This window comes from Labeo rohita, chromosome 24 (genome assembly GCF_022985175.1).
Source record: "Labeo rohita strain BAU-BD-2019 chromosome 24, IGBB_LRoh.1.0, whole genome shotgun sequence".
Taxonomy (NCBI): Eukaryota; Metazoa; Chordata; class Actinopteri; order Cypriniformes; family Cyprinidae; genus Labeo; species Labeo rohita.
This window is the reverse complement of record NC_066892.1, coordinates 20395095-20417047: the sequence shown is the minus strand read 5'-3', so window position 1 is coordinate 20417047 and position 21953 is coordinate 20395095. Positions and strand designations below refer to the sequence as shown.

At 35.0% G+C, this 21953-nt stretch overlaps 1 protein-coding gene across 1 annotated transcript in view; it reads right to left on the bottom strand.

The window, feature by feature from the left end:
• The window catches only part of pou6f2 (POU class 6 homeobox 2), a 121703-nt gene that overhangs the window by 91999 nt on the left and 7751 nt on the right, over window positions 1-21953 (bottom strand). The gene's annotated exons all lie outside the window — the stretch shown is intronic.

The following is a 21953-nucleotide window of genomic DNA, read 5'->3' as shown; positions in this document are numbered from 1 at the left end:
GAAAGTCAAGAAAAAAACACTTTAATTTGACCTTGTAAAGCTAGCAGACTACTTTTTTGATACTTTTATTTAGAAAGTCTGCATTAAAATGATGACTTTTAAATTGTTATAAAAGAGTTATATTTAAAAAAAATTAAGTTCTTTTGAACTTTGTTCATCAAATAATCCTGAAAAACACACACACACACACATACACTACCGTTCAAAAGTTTGGGGTCAGTAAGACTTGTAATAGTCTTTAAAGAAGTCTCTTATGCTCATCAAGGCTGCATTTATTTGATTAAAAATATAGAAAAAAAACAGTAATATTGCAAAATGTTTTCACAATATAAAATAATGTTTTTTATTTTAACATACTTTAAAATAGAATTTATTCCTGTGATGAAAAGCTGAATTTTTATCAGCTGTTACTCCAGTCTTAAGTGTCACATGATCCTTCAGAAATCATTCTAATATGCGGATTTATTATTAGAATGATCAATGTTGGATAATATCAACAGTTGTGCTGCCAAATATTTTTTGGAACCTGTGATTTTTTTTTCAGGATTCTTTCATGAATAACAAGTTTAAAAAGTACAGTGTTTATTCAAAATATAAATATTTTATAACAATGTAAATTATTTATTATTAACTTTTAATAAACTTTTAATTATTAACTTAATACATCCTTTGTGAATAAAAGTATTAATTTCTTAAAAAAATAAATAAATAAAAAAAAGAAACAATAAAAATTTACTGACCCCAAACTTTTGAACGGTAGTGTATATATATATATATATATATATATATATATATATGCTTAAAATATATATGCTGAAAAGTGACAGTAAAGACTTTTACATTGTTATAAAAAATTTACATTTCAAATAAATGAAGTTCTTTTGAATTTTCTGTATTTCAGCATTGGGAATAAAGGAATAAATGATTTATGTCTTAAAATAGAAAAACATTTTTAATAGCATAAATATAATATATTAAAGCACATATTAGAAATACATTAAATAGTATTTCACAATATTACTGTATTTACAGTATTTTCGATCAAATACACTCCCATTCAAAAGTTTTGGATCAGTAAAATTTTTAATGTTTTTTTTTTTTTTTTTTTTTGTGAAGTCTCTTATGCTCATCAAAGTTCCATTTATTTGTTTAAAGGAAAAAAAGTAATATTATGAAATATTATTGTAATTTAAAATAACAGTTTTCTATTTTAATATACTTTAAAAGAGATTTTATTTCTGTGATGCAAAGCTGAATTTTCATTAGACATTATCCAGTTTTCATTGTCACACGATCCTTCAGAAATCATTCTTATATAAGAACAGCATTTACTGAAAATAGAAATCTTTTATAATATACGTCTTTACTATCACTTTTTAGCAATTTAACACAGCCATGCTGAATAAAAGTACTCATTTCTTTTAAACAAAGAAAGAAAGAAAGAAAATTTACTGACCCCAAACTTTGAACAGTAGCGTATATTATTACAAGGATGCATTAAATAGATAAAAAGTGATAGAAAAGACTAATATTCATAGAAAATATTTATATTTTAAATAAATGCTGTTTGTTTTAATGTTTTATTCATCAAAGAATCCATAAAAAAATTCACAGGTTCCAAAAAAAAATTAAGCAGCAAAACTGTTTCCAACACTGAAGACTGGAGTAATGATGCTGAAAATTCAGCTTTGCATCACAAGAATAAATTATATTTTAAAGTATATGTATATGTATATATGGTAATTTAATGAAATGTAAAATGTAAATGTAAATATTCTAATATGTTGAGATACTGGATTTTTTACTTTCATGAGCTGGATGCTCTAATCATCAAAACTGTAGTTCAGCAGACACACATTAGGCCCATATCGTGATCTAAACCAATCAGAGATAGTGAAGGGAGTGTGGGAAGACCATGGCCGGCAATTACGGGTGGGTCGGGTAATAAAAAAATGCATTCTGATTATTTGCGGGTGGGTTACGGGTGGATGAGATAAATCAATAATGACGCAAATGTTAACTACATTTTCTAAAATGTGAACCCATGTGTCTGTTCGCCTGTTTGAAAAGTTGTGACAGAAAAGGTGACATTCCAGATAAAGTTTGAAGGGTGTTACGTCCAGATGTCATTTAACATTATTCTTTTTAGCGTGGATTTGGCTTAAAAGCACGAGTGATTATAAGCTTATATAAGTGTGCAGGGATGTGCAGATCAGCTGAATCTGCTGTTAAAAATTAACCATCCATTCATCATATCATCATGCAAAATGCGACGCGGTCGAAAATTTGGGTGCACCTATCTTTTGTGCTGGTGCACCTACGAAAAAAAGTTAGGCGTACCAGTGCAACCAGTGCAAAAAGTTAGTCTAGAGCCCTGATATACATACAGTATTTCCAGTGGCTTCAGAAAAACTCTTTAAACATTTATTATCAGAAATGAAAAAATTAAATGTCTCTATAAAAGTATTTTTGTAAGTTATTAATTATTTTCACTGTGGGTTGTCTAGACCTATATTAATAGAGTTTATTGTGTTTTAATTAGTTTTAAGAATGGTGCACTTTGCTTTACATGGTCTTGGCTCTTTCTTTTTAATCCTTTAAACATGTAGGCATTTAACATTTAATCTATTAAATCTTTTATTGATTTATTCACATACAATAGCTCAAAAAGTCTTGCTATTTTGATCCTCTTTAAGTGATGTTAAAGTGTTGACATTAGGCTGGCGTCAGAGTTGGAAGTTCATCACACTGACTTGAATACAGTATCATTCAAATCTGTCATCGTGTATAATTAACTCATACAGCTCATTCCATTAACGTCTATTTAACCAGTCAGAAAAAGATCAGGCAAGGTCTTGGCTGGTTAATGCTGCTTTGAAAGGTGTGTCTACTATAGCTAGTCATCTGTTTTTGTGGTGTACTGCCTTTGGTTCATGGTCACGGACAGATTCTACTCAAATCCAACCTAATGGTTTTTTCTACTGATATATAGTAGTCTTTTTTCCCTTCCTTTCCTTCTATCAACAGCTGCACCACGAAACGCTGAGTAGATTAAAACATGCTTACAAAACTCGTTTGCTGTAACTTGTATCATTACTACATTTTAACAGGTACTGAGTCTGTTCCACACTGCTTCTACACTTCCACACAGTTCTTCTTCATTTAATAACTAGGAACAGGAAGGCAGTGACGGCCAACGAAAAACAAAGCAACTGATTTTAAATGGTTCTTCACACTGACAGAGGCTTCTCTGAGAATCACCATGGTAACATATCCTCATTATTCCAGAGATCACTGGAGGGTAAAGACCTGTCTCCCTGGCCCTAATCTTCCACACACACACTGATCAAACCTAATAAAAGAGTTTGTAATCAAGCTCCCCAGCACACTTATGAAGAACATCTGCTGATGACCGCTCACCTGAGGAACTCACTATTGTTTGGCTAGCGGTCAACCGTTCTGATGTGTGTTTTTAAACACCACAAGCTTATGATTAGTTAGTTCTGGCTTCCTCCGAATGCCTGCACAAACATAAATCTTGCCCGAGAGGAAAATTGAGCCAGAGAAGTAAAGTCAATAAGAAATGTGTCATAACTCAAAAATAATAAAATTATGCTGTTTGGACAGTTTCTGAGACAGTAACTGTGTTCTTGTGTTGGATTGCGAGACTGAGAGTTATGACTTTAATGTTATGCTGCTTAAATTAATAATCATTCAAATAAAAATAGAATTAAGAACATTAAATTATATTAAAATAGCTATATTAGTAATTATTACAAAACAATATGAAAAAGTCATTTTCTTTCCTTATTATTAATATTATTTTAAATCAAATGTAAATTCATGTCCCAGTCACATTTTCTTGGTTAAACATTACTTACACTGTCATAAAAAGAAAAAAAAATCAATTTAAAGTTATTTAATTAACAACGTAATCAATATTCTATTTATTAAAGCCAAGGCCAAGTATGAATCTCATCATGGTAGTGTTTTTAAGCACTAAGCTTTTATTTGTTTATTTATTTTAATAATAACTCAAAGCAGTAACAATTTAAACATTTTTTGAACTGTCTTAATTTTATGTTATTTATTATGTTGTTTGGACAGTTTCTGAGACAGTAACAGTGTTCTTGTGTTGGATTGTGAAACTGAGAATTATGACTTTAATGTTACGCTGCTTAAATGAATAATCATTAAAATAAAAATAAAAATAAGAAAATGTTATTACATTAAAATAGCTATATTAGTAATTATTACAAAACAAAATCAAAAAGTTTTTTTTCCTATTTTATTTTATTTTATTTATTTTTTTTAATCAAATGTCCCAGTTAAATTCATGTCCCAGTCACATTTTCTTGGTTAAACATTACTTTAAAAAAACATTAACATTACTTTAAACATAACTTATATTTGTACATTTGTACATTATATTTGTACATTATGTAATCAATATTCTATTTTTTAAAGCCAATTCCTTTATTTATTTATTTATTTTTTTTAAATAATAACTCAAGGCAGTAACAATTTATACATTTTTTTAACTGTTCTGAAATGTTCAGCTATTCTTTTTAATTTTTCAAATCATTAGCCATCAGCTGAAGCTAACATTTATACTATAATTCATACACTAATTTATACATACACTGCCCATTTTGAAGTTTGGGCTTTTAAGAAAAATTGTGTGAAAAGTCTGTGTGAAATATATTACAATTTAAAATAACTGTATTCCATTTAAAAATATTTAAAAATGTCATTTACTCCTGCGGTGGCAAAGCTGAATTTTCAAAACCCATTACTCCAGTCTTCAGTGTCACATGATCCTTCAGCAATCATTTTAATATGCAAATTGGTGCTCAAGAAACATTATTTTTGGTGTTGAAAAGAGATACTTATTTTGAAGATTTTTTGATGAGCAACACTGCTTTCTTTTTTTTTTCATTATAAAAATCTTTACTGTCACTTTTGATCAATTTAATGCTTCCTTGCTAAATTAAATTTTTCTTTTATTAAAATAATAACTAAATCTAACTAACCCCTAAACCCTGTGCATGTTAATGTTAGATTTAAACACAATTACCATATTCTGATTTAGACGTATTGCATTATCTGCATAATGAGCATCAAATCAGAGATTAATAAAGCAAACAAGTGACACAAACAAAAAGTTTTGTATTATCACCAGTGTTTTTGTAATTGTGGGATGATCACATATTATCACAGGGCTCTTTTGTCCCCTTTTGATGTTCCAGATGAGCGACAGCACTAATGATGCTGCGACGACGCGCTCGTCTCAAAGTTTGGCAAATGACAAACATCAGAGGAAAATCTCCCGTGTCAGACTCCATTATCATATGTTCACGAGCTCAATATCAAAAATGAAAAACAAAGCCGATCCCGCGTCTAATCAAAGGAGTCGCACCGCTGTATAATTGATGAGGAGCATCACATTGACAGAGCACATGACAATATCATATATAAATAATGCTTCCGCTACGCATTGATGCTTCTGGTGTAACTTGGCGAGTTGTGAATAATATATCACGTCTATAAGTAAAGCAGCAAAGCGTGGCCTATCGAACGGGCGTTTTTCATTGGTTGAGTGGGGAACGCTTGATCCCTTTGCAAATAATAGTAAAGTTAACACATTTTAGTTGAATGGGTGGTGAAAAAGAAGATCAATAATGAATAAATGCACAGGCCCCTCATCTCAAGGGGGTTTCACTGTGTTTTTTTCCCCTCCATGCAACAAAATTAAAAAGCCGAAGCAGGAGTGACGGGGTGTCTGGGGATTATCAACAGCGATTCACTCCCATTACCCAATCCCATTGTTCTTATGACCTGTTTATTAAAACAGCCTGCGCTTTAAGTGGATTACCCTTCGAGTGCTGAAGATATCGTTCGTCTAAAGTACTGATGCACACTCTCTAGCCAAGGAGAATTTTTCCTGGGATGCTTTGCTTTCCTCAACCAAACTAAATGCCATGTACTAGCAGCTGAACTGCTAGTACTAGTTATTGCTTGGGTTTAAAAGCCTCGGGGTGTTTCGATAAACTCGCAGAAAACGAGTCCAAAAGAATACGCACGCGCACTTCTCAAGGTTGGCAGACTTTCAGCACACGGCATCCCAAAGAAACCACTTATCAAACCGCTGAGGTCCATTATGGATACTCAGCCTCGCTCACTAATTTATAACGGTGTTGATAATTGAGCATATTTTGAAACATTCGCCCGTACTCCCGCTCACCGGGCGGCAGGCGCTAACAGGTCGTGTTTCTCTGCGCTGGTCAGACAGTGTCTCATTTGTAATCTCCTCAGTGTGGCCCTATCTACAGTAGGTTAAACACAACAGAGACCCAGACTGATAGCAAGAGGGAGAGAACCTCACCTACTGAGGGTGGATGTGCCGGCTCTGATAAAGACACCAAGAGGTCAGAGTTCAACTGCTTTTTTTGTTTCTTATAAAAACTTCCTCAACACAGGGGTGAGACAAAGACCTCTGAAAGGTCTTATGTTGATGTTGTGTGTAGCCTGATGTTGTTGTCATATTTTATAAAAGATGGGTGATCAGGAGTGTCTTAAAGGAGAAGTCCACTTCCAGAACAAAAATTTACAGGTAATGTACTCACGCTCTTGTCATCCAAGATGTTCGTGTCTCTTTCCTCAGTCGTAGAGAAATTATGTTTATTGAGGAAAACATTTCAGGATTTTTCTCCATATAATGGACTGCTATGGTGCCCCGAGTTTGAACTTCCAAAATGCAGTTTAAATGCGGCTTCAAACAATCCCAAATGTGGTTGTAAACGATCCCAGCCGAGGAAGTAGGGTCTTATCTAGCGAAACGGTTGGTTATTTTCATTAAAAAAATACAAAAAAACCCCTGAAAAACTCCAATCGTATTTTCTCCCTCAACATCAAAAATTATTTCAAAATCATCCTACATCAGTGCAGAAGTACCGACCCAGTCTTTGCAAAGTGAACAAGCAAAGAAAATTAAACACCCTTAACAAAAAAGGTTAAACAGTGATATAGGATGATTTTGAAGTTGAGGGAGAATACAGTATGGGATTTTTCGACATACCCTAACTGTCATGAACTGGAAAAAATTAATTCAAGCAGAGCAAGACAAGACGAGTGTTTGGCATTAAAAAGTATATAAATTGTATTATTTTTATGAAAATAACCGATAGTTTCGCTAGATAAGACCCTTCTTCCTCAGCTGGGATCATTTACAACTGCATAGGATCGTTTGAAGCCGCACTTAAGCTGCATTTTGGAAGTTCAAACTCGGAGCACCATAGAAGCCCACTATATGGAGAAAAATGCTGAAATGTTTTCCTCAGAAAACATAATTTCTTTACAACTGAAGAAAGAAAGACATAAACATCTTGGATGACAAGAGGGTGAGTACAATTAGTGCAAGCTATTAGTGCAAGCTAGTAAAAAGTGATTTTAACGTTTTAAATATGGATATTTTTCTTACAAAAACGCATCGATTCGCTACAGGAGGCCTTTATTCACCCCCCCTGAAGCATGTGTGGCACTTTTTATTATGGATGGATGCGCTTTATTGGACTTGTTTTGGACTGTTGAAAAAAAAACACCCACCCACTCTCTCAACTAACCCTTTAAAGATACTTGTAAAATTAACTTAAAATTAGAAATTGTTACATTATAAAGTCGCATATAACATATGTTTATATAAAGTCGCAATTATGGGAAACAAAGTTGCAAATCCTCAAGTCTGACGTTAAGCATCAGCATTTCCAGGTCCAAGCAAATACTCACAGAATAATGTAGCAGTATAATTTTTTTTTTTCTTTTTCCATATCGAAATCTCTGTTGGCCATACAGTGATTCAAGTAATTAAAATGTTTGTATGAAGAATGCAGTAAGCCGAGAGACTGCGTGTACAAAGTGAATTTTAATTGTGCTGTTAATGAATAGTGCTCTTAAACAGCTGTTGAGATAGTATTCTCATTTGAAATGGAGTAGAGGCTTGGACCAACGAACAGTACTTGATACGTCAACCCTTATCAAGCGGATTGTGAGACATTTGGATAAATGTGTCCGCTAAATGACTACACATAAAAGCAAAACTAATGTAAATGTACATCCATACATAAAACATGAGGAGCCCATTAATGAATTACATTAAAATGAACAGCAACGTTTATGTGTATTTATCTTCATTTGATCACAAAAGCAGTAATATTGCTGAATAATTTGAAATTTTTTCCAGGATTCTTTAATAGTTCAAACTCCAGTCTTCAGTGTCACATTATCCTTCAGGATTATTATCTTCTTATTATTATCAATGCGCGTCCACAAAACTACGAATCACGTCTAAGTTCATCGTCTGTGTACTCCGGCTCAAAAAGGTAGAGTATGGCAAAAAACTCCATCTCATTGTCTCCTACAACTTCAGAATCATCCAACATCGTTGTGCCTTTTTGTTTGTAAACAGCGTTTGACTTGCACTACCTTAGTCTTTGCGCGTTCGCTTTGTAAACATTAGGTCTGTAGTCCTGCCTACGTTCCGCATGACGTTTCAATGTGATTCAATAGTACGTAGTGTCGTGGAAATGCTTTCCTCAAAAACCAAGACATGAACATCTTGAATGACAAGGGGGTGAGTAAATTATTTGTAAATTGTTGTTCTGGAAATGGACTTCTCCTTTAATGTTTTTGAGGATTCAACAGGAAGTTTAAAAGAATAGTATTTTTTTTAAATATACATCTTTTTAATAACATTATAAATGTCTTTACTGTGACTTTGATCAATTTAATGCATCCTTGCTGAAAAAAAGAAATCATTTATTTAAAAAAGAAATCTTACTGACCCCAAACTTTTAAATGGTAGCATAAAGATGAAAGCTATTATAAATATATCATAAAAACAATTTAATCAATTAAACACCTTCGGTTCCATTGATCACTTGAGTGGGAAATAAGTATAGAGACTGAACAGGCCCAGCGCGATAAGTCTGCCAGTCTCTGAACTGGCATTAATTGATCTCATGTATGTTATATTTCAATGCAGAGCATCCCCCCGTCCGCCAAGGACAGCGTCTGCAAAATTACCCAGTCCAATGTTTTTGTTGTCATCTCGTTTAGTGCCGAATTGCTCGCAGATGGCAACACTAAATCGACACGGCTGAATTAAACAGCCATTGTTGAGAGCTCAGTTAGAGGTTGGCATTCGCCCCCGCAGACATTTATAATCAATTTTTCCTTCCATAAAAGAGCGGCTTTCACACTTTCAAAAGGAAACACATTATGTCATAACTTTAGTGATGGTGAGAGATGCTCTTTCAGGCTATTCAGAATCAACAGACCCCCAAACCTGATCTTAAACAACCCCACACGTGTGTGTCCGCTTTGTGAGCTTTCATCTATTTATCATCTCATTCACTATCACGCAGTTAATCCAATTTGAATCACAAAGAGCGCGGTAAGTGTGCCATTTGCTTTTGTGCCATCTAAAAGGCACGATAAACTGAAACGGGCCATAAATGTGTTGAGCTATAACAAAATAGAGTACATGATATTATCTGCATCATCTATTGATCAACCAATCCAACTGAAAGACATGTTTAGTGGTGTATTGATCTTTCCCATTCTGATCTAAAGTATGACTTAGATTGAAGCCACTGTAAATATAAATCATTAAGCCTGATGCAGTGACCTCTCTGAAACACATTTAACTGTACTGGCACAGAGCGTATGATTTGATTCATAATTTTGCTTAGGGCACATAACACACTTTCATTTTTAAGTACCGCTGATGTATTGTTGACAACTGGATCAATCAAAGTTAAAGCCCATGGAAGACAATAGATTGCATTGGTGCTACAGAGAGTTTAAAGTTTAAAGCCCTGACCGCATGACTGACAGGTCACATTTAACACAATCCTAAATCCTGTCAATAATCAACCAATTGTGTTTAAATTGTTGGGTTATTGATTTTGTTAATGTGACAGTTAAAACTAGGGAAACGGACACAGGCGATGTTTGAATTGGAATACTAGTCTACTGTTTACTGCATACTACATGGAACATACCGAATAGAATTCTGCCCACACACACACACACAAAAACACATAAATAAGTATTATGTAATGAGAAGTATTTCAAACAGCAGTAGCCTGCATGGTTTGACCTTTTTGAGTGAAATCCACGTATAGTATACAGAAACATTAGGGATGCACAAAATATCTGTACCATATGTGACCCTGGACCACAAAACCAGTCATAAGTGTCAATTTTTCGAAATTGAGCTTTACACATCCCCTGAAAGCTGAATAAATAAGCTTTCAACCGATGTATGGTTTGTTAGGATAGGACAATATTTGGCCGAGATACAACTATTTCAGTATATGGAATCTGAGGGTGCAAAAAAATCAAAATATTGAGAAAATCATCTTTAAAGTTTTCCTAAATAAGTTCTGTGCAATGCGTATTACTAATCAAAACTTAAGTTTTGATATATTTACAGTAGGAAATTTACAAAATATCTTCATGGAACATGATCTTTACTTAATTTCCTAATTATTTTTGGCATAAAATAAAAACCTATAATTTTGAGCCATACAATGTATTTTTGGCTATTGCTATAAATATACCCCAGCGACTTAAGACTGGTTTTGTGGTCCAGGGTCACATATCGGTTATCGGAAGATATTGACAAATATAATGAGAAATATATAAACATTTGGTAACAATTAATTTTACTGTCTTTGTTACACATTGCATGTCATTACTATTTTAAAAACAATAAATTATGCATAACTGCACGCAAGTTTCCCTAATCCTAACTTAGAAGTAAGTACATATAGTTAATTAATTCTACTTAAATGTACAATTACACTGTAACAAGGACACCTTAAAACAAAGTGTAACCAAACGTTTTTGTGTCAATAACTAGTACTAATTGGGTTCATCTAAAGCCCCATAAATCTGAATGACATGTCAAAGTACACAGCTTCTTATTCTAAACCTCCCTGTGGACAAAAAGACTCTAAAACACGCTAAACTCTTAATGAAACAGGAAGGTGCTCTTTCACCAAAATCTCAATAAGAGCAAGCTTTGGATTCCCAGCAGCGGAGAAGTTAGTTCAGAACTGCATTTCTTTTTTATAACATATAAAATAAAATCTAAAATATACAAACACTGGGATGGATCAATGCAGCTGAGAATGCTAGAGGAGGGAGAAACCGAGGTGAAGACAAAAGTAGAGAAAAGGGAGAAAAGAAGAAAACAGAATTAAAGCAGGGGCAGAGGAAAGGGCATTTATGTTATTAAAAGAGTGATAGAAACTCACAGAACCCATCTGTGAGAAAGGACGAATAAAAAAGGCAAAGGAAAGGCCTGAAAAAAAAAGAAGGACAGGGTGTTGATTTTGCGTGATCTGAACATTAACACACAAACGGCCACATCTGTTGAAGAAGCCTTTCCTCTCTCTCATCCTCAGGCAATGTCAACTCGATTACCGCAGGGTTGAAAGAGACAAAGATCCATCCACATGACTCCTCATCCTTTTAGGCCCATCTGCAAAGCCAGGATCTGAGGCCAACCCTGCCTGAAGAAAATCAAACCCTTTTAGAGCGAAGACAGAAAAATGCCAGGGTCGCCATGCTTTTCAATGACGCCGAGCTCTTCCTAAATTACCTTAAGCATATTTGTGGCAAATAGGATTCCGCCTCCTGACCTCCAACATTGTCCGTCTTCGGCGAAAGGTCTCTCCTTATTTCGCCGTTTTTGTGAGGCGTCTCTCTGAGTGCATCCCGTACTCTTTTTCTATACGTGTTCGGTTCGGCTCTCGTGTGGTGATTTAATAAACGCTCTCTGACTTTTTGTGAATAAGGATATTAACAGCTATTTTCCCACAATCAGGGCAAGAAAATGAGGGACATGTTTTTCATTATTTTTAACTTGCCAGAGTAAAATCCTTAACACTGTAAAGCTGTGAAACTCTTTGTACTTGGAAGCTTATTCATCTTGTGCTCTTGAGTGTAAGTCTGTATTCTTAAAGCATGTTCGCTTTTCTCTATAGTGCAAAAGTCACAGCTTGCCAACTAACAAAGCAGAAGCAAAAAAAACAACTATAATAAAAATGAAATATTTTTTATTCATCTTTCATTTTCTAAATCTGTTCCTTTTACAAAAGCGTAATTTTGCTCGCAACCTAAAAATGTCTGTATCCCCATACTACTTAGGTCAGTACAAATATTAGTTTTCCATGTTTGTCGCTTCTTGCACATGCAAACGTGTCATTTCTGTCAGTGTTTATAACGTGTGTAGAAACACAAGAGGGGGTTTAGAGGAGCCTGTGGGGTGACAGCAAGAGCTCTGTGGATGGTGTTAGCAACACGCCAGATGCCCACATGTCATGGCCAGCACATCGCCCACTGACCCTAAGGCCGTACAGCCACACTTGCACGTCTATCCCTCCCCCTAACGCAGACGTCCCTCACTGCACACGAGTCTACATACAAACTCAACAGACTAAAATAATCTGCCTTGTGCAGTATTTATATGTACGCTACCTTAAAAGTTACACAAAAAGTATGCCTTTATTCAGCAAGGATGTATTACATTGATCAAAAGGACAAAGACATGTTACCAAAAGATTTATATTTCAAATAAATTCTGTTCTTTTGGACTTTTTATTCATCAAAGAATCCTGAAAAATATATATTTTAAGCAGCACAGCTGTTTAACACTGATATTAGGAAGAAATTATTCTTTTAAAAACATTTTCTTTTAAAAGATATTAGAATGATTTCTGAAGGACTGTGTGACACTGAAGACTGAAGCAATGGCAGGAATCACACAATAAATTACTTCAAAAAATATATTCAATAACACTTTACAATAAGGTGTCACTGTTAACATTAGTTAATGGTACTGTATTAACTAATATGAATGAAAAATGAACAATACATTCATTACACTGTTTATTAATCTTTGTTAATGTTATTTAATAAAAAATACAGTCGTTCATTGTTCATTTTAGTTCACAGTGCATTAACTAATGTTAACACAACTTGTGATTTTAATAATGACTTATTAAATGCTTTAGAAGTACTGTTCATTCTTAGTTCATGCTTACTAATTTAGTTAACTAATTAACAGTTCTGTTAAGTGTTACCATATATTCAAAGAGAAAACAGTTTTAAATCATAATAATACTACAGTTTTTACTGTATTTTGATCAAAAATATTAAAAAACCTTACTGACTTCAATCTTTTGAACCATTGTTTACCTCTGAATTTTAAATTATTAACTGACCTAAAAATGAAACATTTACTCAGCCTCCAGATCTTTTTTTGAAGAATACTGGTAAGCATACATTTTTGGTTACCACTAGTTTCCATCACCCTGTTTTTTGAAGTATCAGATCAGAAACGAGTGATGGAAACACCAAAATCCTAAAAAAAAAAAATGTTTACATTCGCTTGAGGTAGTTTTTGGATTGTGCGAAACACGGTTAATGCGAACGCACCAAAAAGTCACGTGACTGTGTTAAGGGCCGGATAACTTGACTAACTAGCAAACTGATTTCATTGCACAGCATCTGAAATGTTCTTATGGTCATTCTAAAATGCCTGAGCAAAATCTGCCGTCAAAGTATTTTTGTATAATTGCCTCAAAGAACTGTCTTTCAAGACTGCGTTCCCAAACAGCTGGCATCTGCCTTCGAAAGCAATGACCGCATGTATTGTTTCGTCTGCTCTCTGAATCGCAAGTAATTTATTATATGTCAAAATTCTTATATTCAGTTGCCTCTCCTACTTTTTTTAGTGATATTTATTGCCAGTTTATAAGGAAGTGACAATTTTGTTCTCTTTGACTCATTGGATGGAAACAGTGCTTATTCGTAAATGTTTTAAGCGACATTCCAATTTTGCGCACAAAGTAAATTCGCAACTTTGGATGGAAACCCGGCTACTGAGGCATTTTTAAACAGTCATACAGTTTTGGAACGAGATGAGAGTGAGAAAATGATGAAAGGATTTAAATTTTGGGGTAAACCGTCTCTGAAAGTTACTATACCTTAAAAATCTTACTCACAATTTACTAGAAAAGAGCAGTATGAACATCCATCTAAACATCTTCTACAAAAGAAAGTAAGTCAGGTTCTGAAAGACATGAGGGTGAATTTTAATTTCTGGTTGAACTAATCCTTTGAAATACACAAGAGAGTAAGACACTGTATTTCTTCATCTGAATGGAACATCAAAATAAATGTGTTCATGTTCAGCAAGATTACGAAAAAACTCAATATCGTAAACCTCAATTGCATTTTACAGTCTCACACTTCCTTTATTTGGACACCTACACATGAGTCTCTCATCTCGTTCCACATCTCATCCTAAGCAGTCATCTCATTCTCTCCCAGGTCACTCGGCAGCATCAATAGACATCATCATAAACACAAGCAATCGGAGCGCGAGTGTGGTGAATCTCTCCAACTCCCCCATACGCAAGGTCATCCTCCAACCTGTCTTAGCACAAAATGAAGGTTGCGGGGAAAGTCTGGAGCTTTGAAGCTTTAGAACTCCATTCTGTTAGAAGAGCGACACCCGGAGTTCTATTCCACATCTTTAAATATAACAGGAAGGATGTCTTGAAAAAAAAAAAACGTATTATAACTTCTGTGGATTGCCGGACGCAAACACTCGCATTTCTCTACCCCCTCATATACACGCACAGTCTCTCCTGGCTCTCATCTCCTCAATCTTTGGTTTCAAAGGGATGGTATAAGGCAGAAGGACAGGGGGGTTATGCATTAGTACTGGTCAGTGCTCAAAGAGACTCCATCATAAATAATAAAGGGTCTGTGAAGGACATCCAGACTCTAGTTACCGGCTACGCACTGCGCCTCACATCGCACCAGACAAACACAAGATTGTCATTTTTCATCCAGCGATGACCACCCTCTCTACCCGTATGATTAGTTGACGGCTTCAATTATCCCACGCGATGGAAGCAACATGCAGAGTGACGGTGGAGAATTTGTTTCGGAAATGTTTGTGAGCGAACATTCATTCATATCCCTCAATGGAGAACAGGTCTTGCTGTACTGTTTGTAAATACTGCATTTGTTTTTTACATTCAGAATAATATGGGAAATGTCCTTTTCTATGAATAATTTCTTCTTCCTGGTTGTTTTAGTCGGGACGCAATGGGAATTGTTAGAGCATGAACACTACATTTAAGAAATATGCATTTACACTACCATTTAAAAGTTTGGGGTCAGTACAATTTTTATTGTAATTTTTTATGAAATTCACACTTTTATTCAAAGGGGATGAATTCAACTGATCAAAACTGGCAGTAAAAGATATTTAAGTTACAAATTATTTCAAATAAATGCTGTTCTTTTGAACTAACTTTTCATCAAAGAATCCCTTTTTGCCATCACAGGCATAAATTACTTTTTTAAACGTATTTGTAAATAGTTGCATTTTAATAATAACCTGCATTTTAAAAAAAAAAAAAGTTGTTGTCAACTTAAAAAAGTAAGTGTTTGTGCTGCCTTTAAATTTTAAGTTTAGTCAACATGAAATGTTAAGTTGTACTACATAAAAACGTGGATATTTGAGTTGAGTGAACTTAAAATTTTAAGGCAGCCACAAACACTTACTTTTTAAGTTGAAACAACTTTTTTAAGTTGTTTTTTTTACAGTGTGGTTATTGTAAATTGAAGTAATATTTCACAGTTTGACCAGTTGTACAGCATTTTTTTATTAAATAAATGTAGCCTTGGTGAATATAAGTGACTCCTCTCCAAAACATGAAAAAAATATTACGGACCCCAAACTTTTGAATGGTTGCATACCTGCTGGTCTGAGCTAGTTTCGGCACTGGTTTTGATTCCACTGGACCAGAATAACCAACAACAACCATGCAAAAAATTAATAATAATAATAATAATTAAAAACAAAGATCCCTTCTTTCCCAGAGCTTTTCAGGAAAGTTGTTATTGCTTTTATGAAGGTTTTTTATGAATTTATATAAAAAATTAAGCAATATATATATATAGTGTAAAAATGCATTGCTAAAAATAAAAATGAATTATTCTTTTATGGTAGGATCCGTGAAAATATTGTCAGGGCACATTAAAAAAATTGTTAATAGTTTAACTGGCCAAAATAATAAAATAAAATAAAATAAAATAAATAAACAAATAAATTAATTACATTTAATTAAATTAAAAATAAAATAACTGTTGATGAAGCTGATTGGCCATGGGATGTCTGCTTGGTACTAATATCTCACACTGGAAATAAATAATTTGTAAAAGATCATGTCGTTTTCATAATACATGATTGAAGGGGATAATTTCAGTTTTATGTGTCAAAGTTTTGCATTATAATTTGTGAAATACGAACTAAATCCAAAAATTTAATTTACCTAGGCACAGAAACTGTTTCCATAAGACGCTGCGAGGCAGTTTGGAGATTAACTTTGAGCTTGACACGAGAAACATTCACTTCAATCAGCGAATACTTGTGGAACAACCCAAAATATCTTCAATAACAGCCCTCTGTCCTATTGAGCAGAAAATGCCTTCCTCCATCCATTACAAACTTGAGATGGAAGTGCCAATTAATTTCCCCTGTCCTCGCTGACCCTACCAGCAGCATGTTTCTAAAACAAAAGCGGACCCTGGACCGCTCCTGCCCAACCTCTGCAACCCCCCATCCCTGCTTGAATAGCATCTTATCTGTAGCCGCTGGCGGTACAGACGCATTAGCGAGTGGATTACACATGCTTGGTAGGCATGCATTAGGGAGATGGGGGCAGATCCCAGCTCAAAGCAGCCAACTAAAGGCCTGAGCCTGCCCTATAATGAGATCTAACTCCTGAGGAGAGGCACTCGGGGCTAGTGCGCTCTATTTAAAGAGGGCCAGCCTCATTTAAAAGACTGTGTCTGTGTCACTTTATTACTTAACCTGAGTGAGGCACATCAAGGCCCTTTTGCATTAGCACCAAACCCCCTCCTCCCCATTTTCAGCTAAGCTGATTACACAAACATAAAGTGTGTGTGTTTTTTTTATTTCGGGGGCCTTAGAGGGAGCAAAAGAGGCTAATGTGTATGAGCGTGCGCATATACGTGCGCAAACGAGGCCTAAAAAGGACCAGAACAAGCAACTAATGTGTTTCGCTTGTGGCTAGCTATTAAAACACCATTCTGTTCTGCAGAGCTGCTTTATAGCTGAATCAAATTTCTTTCATAATTGATGAATTTTGCAACTTCTACACTGTTATTAAACTGAATAGAATCACCACTGAACTGACTTGAGATGAATAATGACACTATTGCTATCTGTAGAGCTGCTAATATATATCAACTGAATGCGTTCCATAATTCAGTAGCTTTACACAGTTATTGAACTGAACTGAATTAACACTGAACTGACTGAAGCTGAAGGTAGATTTGAAAATGCCTCATATTTAAAGTTTGCGTTATTGATTTGAAGCTATCTTTTTTGTATAAAGCGCTATACAAATAAAGGTGACTTGACTTAAAACACTAATTTAAGACACTCTACATTAGTTTAAATGACAATTGGTTGCCAAAACACATCTTCTCAGCTCAAAATAGAATCACCCGACTCCAAAAGTTGTGCGTTCCACTTGAATGGTACGTTCTTCTCTTAAAGAACAGTGCATTGAGTCATAAACCTTCTCCCTCTTCTCTTGTCTACAACAGATACATTTTCCTCTCAAACTCCCCCTCAATTACACAAATCAATACACATTTCTTTTATCTTTTCGTGCCTTTTTTTCCCCCCGTTCTCTCAGCTGAAGGTGACCCCTGGGCTGGAACGTGTCCTCCATTTCGGCGGAATCGGTATAAGTGCTGGCCATTTGGCGTGGACGTTAAGTGTATGAAATGAGTGGCCCTGTCTCTCTCTGGTCCTCTCCTCCTGACAGGCTGATGATAGAAGCGTCACATCCTGGGCCCGAATAAAATGCAAACTGACAAGAGACGAGGCTTTGGTGGCTGAATATAATGCCGGATTGTGCCTCCGAGTGCCTTATTATCTTGTCTTGGGATGCTGGAGAGGAGGCGGGTCTCTTAGAAAAGAGTAGACAGCCACTGTACACACACACACACACACACACACAACCCATCTCCTATTCTGCGAGTAAGAGCGAAAAAACTGGAGTTTGGCCTCCTAACCACTGCTTTTGCAGCTAATGTACCTGACAATAAATAGGCACGGGGCTGTTGGGGATGTTTGCGTGTGATAGCAGGAGTGAAACCTGCAGAAATGAGCTTTTTAAAAGGCGGGGGAGGTCGAAAAATATCGGGAGTTGAAAGTGAGAGGAAGATGAAGGAGAAAGATGTTATTCTGAAGTCGACGGCCTTAAATTTAGCCGTAATCTTGTTCCGAATGACACAAAAAAGGTTTAAAGAAGACAGTATAAACACGCAGTTGAGAACTAATCAGCTTTTTTTTTTTATCATAAACACCACCCTGAGCGGGCCTGATGAATCGGTCAAGGATTTTTAAGTGGTTTTTAATAAAAGCAACTGGGTCTTAAAGATTTTATAACCATTTAAAACAGATTTGACTTTTTTATACATTGAAACAGTGTCTACTCACACAAACAGTGTAAAACAAAATATGCCTAAATAAACATATTAGATTTAGAAGAGATTTCTGAAGCACTTTTTTATCAGCACCCTTAAAAAGTATGAAATTAAGCTTATTTCCAAAAAAATTCAGTGGAATTCAGTCTAAATCTAGTCCACCACATTAAAAAAAAATGTTCGAACGTCTATATACTTCACTCTCTCCAAACTCTCATCATGTTTTCTTTGGGAGCTTCGATAAGGAGTTAACATCTTTCCCTAAAGATTGACAAAACCCACAGAATGTTCTATCCACGTCTCACAAAGCGAGGCCCATCATATTCTCCATCTTCTCTCTCTGCGGCCCTTCATACTCCTGTAGAATCCCCCCGCCCCCCTTCAACTTTTGAAAGCAAATGTCAAGGCCGGTCTTTTGTCGGCTGTTACACGTATGCGTTTGTGCGGAAATTAGACTGCACATTTGTCCATACATGCACAAGTGATTCTTTGATGTGGTCTTTTATGCTGAATTTTTCATTGAAAAACATTTAGGCGGCGTTCTTGTTATCATCACCTACACTCAATCAGTGTTGAAAATCAACCTAGGAAAGAGATGAAAAGGAGCCTTTTAATTTCCTCATCCTCTTGGTCAGATCTTTTCAAATAGGCGATGCAAAAGCTCACTCAATGCCGCGTCAATTTGTCGAGCATCAATTGAGTCGCTAGACATATGTATTGCACTTCTGTGACCTTTAAACGTACACAACCTCCTTTGAGGGCAGCAAAAGATGATTTAATCAAACAATGTCTAGTCGTAGAAAATAAATCACTTCAGTATAAATCCTCTTATGGAGTTGATGGGAAAATACTGCCTCTTGAATGTTCAATACGAAGCTTTAAATTCAGATCGTAAGCATTTAGAATATATACGCAGATAATGTAAATGCACCAAGTTTAAACTAAATGGACCAAGTTTAATGCATCAAGTTTACTGCATTTTTACCTTAACACACAATATGACTTATTCTTTTTAACTGATTTATTTTAATGTTTTTTTTAATTATTTTAACTATTTCATTTTTTTTTTTTATAATGTATATAATATTAAAATCCATTTTTTGTAAAAAATTCAAAAATCATGTTTTTTATTATGTTATCATGTTTTTATTGTTTTTTATTATGTGTTTAATGTTTTATTGTGTTAGTTAGCTGTATTTTTTAGTTATTTTTACTTAAGCAAAGTAACCTGACTGCAGTTTGATTGAGATTAATTGGAATGCACAATGAAAAAAACATTATTTTTGGAAATTATATATTTATATATATTTATACATTTTTTATGGCAAAAATTAACAAGAGTAAAAAACATTTAACAACAAAAAGTAAAATAAAATAAGTGCAATGAAGTTCAAATAAAAAGAAAAACATTACAAAATACCATAATCTGCACTTCTTTTTCCTGTTATTTTACATCTTTTATTCTCAATTCTTTCGGTTACCAAAGTACAATGACCTTTCAGACATTTCACTGATGGGCAACTGTGCCCAAGGACAGATTCAGCCGTGCCCATTTGCCCCAAGCAGCCCTTTGGCACTGCCTACGGCCCGTACCTGGTGTACCTCTCATAGGGCAAGAAAAGAGCAGGGATGCTCCATTTGGTGGCCTTAAAAAGAAAGGCCAATCTTTTTTTAATAATGTTAAACCTAGTCTGACCGCATGTTAAAAAATGAGAAATGTATTGATTCAATAAAAAAAGGTCTGAAAAAGAACGCGCCTACATCAAAAATGTGTGTGTGCGCATATGTGTTTGTGTAAGCGTGCAAAAAAGTGAGATTTTACAAAAAGAATAGATTGACAGATAGACAATGAGCTGTAAAGCTGAGCGTAAAGAGAAAAAGCAACAAGCAAACAAAAGCAGGTTTGATGCTTATTAAAGAAAATTGTAACACTGGCATTATGAAACAGTAACTGGGCTTTTCTTGCCTTGGGATATTCTAAAAAATTCATCAGACTGACAGCGGGAACCACAAGACTGATCAGGGCCTGACAGAGAGGTTCGGACGGGGATCAGACACAAGCGCCCCCCTCGCCAACACCCCCCCTACCCCAACTCCCAAAATCAAATCAGCAAAAAGACCCGCCGTGGTGACACACCATCACCGTGGTGACAGCCTACACTGCGCCCGCCCGCAGTCCCGCTCCCAAATCCATTCTCTCCAAAAATTCAGTCTACCGCGTTCTAAACTATGCGCCCCTCGCAAACACACACATACACACTTGTTATGTGCGTTGCTGCACATAAGGGGGTAGCTGATGTTTGATGTATAATTCATCTCAAAACACCAAGCAATACTCTTTATTCTGTTCTTTTAATGTCTAATGTAACATAGCTTCAGTGATAGCTCAAACCGGACTGTAATGAGGACCGAGTACCTGAGTCAGTTCATCAAAAGCAAGGTTATTATAGAATGAAAAAACAATGTGAATTCAGCAATAATGCTTCATAATTCATCATTATGACCTCGGAAAAAAATAGATATATGAATCATTTTCACCTGTAAATTTTTGAAACATAATGAAATGGAAAATTATATACTTCTGTACTAACACAAAGTACACAAATACTTAAACGCTGTGAATAAAAGCATGTGTATTTTATACATTTCTAAAAATTAAAATTAATTTAATGTAGGCATAAAAAGCCCTGTGATAGCATTAAAAGTTTATTATGATCAGGTAAGTGGCAGGGGGTTCATATCTATTATCATTAATGTAATGCTGTTAGTTCTAACATAGAGAGCGATAGAAAAGCTCCCTACGGGCATCAGTCAGTCTAACTATGAACACAGACAGGAGGAAGATGCAGTCACAGCTACTGAATATCAAACCTGAAGCACAGAATCCAGCCTGTCTTTACACCATATCAACTCAAATAATAAGCTTTAGAAACATTCATGTGATAAATTGCTGGTAATTACAGGAATAAATGCAAATAACAGAAGACATGTTCGAGAGCACTTCTAAAGCATTTAAGTATTCTGAGGAGGTCACTTTATTAGGCTGGATTTTCAATAAAGAAGTTATTCTTCACTCCTTTTTATGCATGTGCTCTTTTAAATTTATTTGAAGTATTGCACTGCATTTTTTAGAACAACTCTTCTTTATTAATGCAATTTTCTAATAAAAAGCATATTAGAGATTTGTCAGAGGTGGTGTGTTGTGTGCACGTTCGCACTTGAGCTTCTTTGTTCTGTCATAAAAAGTGAATTCTCCAATAAGGATGAATTGTTCTGAATTCAGCATTATGCACATAAAATGAAATACATAAGCACAACAGCATTTTTTTTTATAAGGCAGA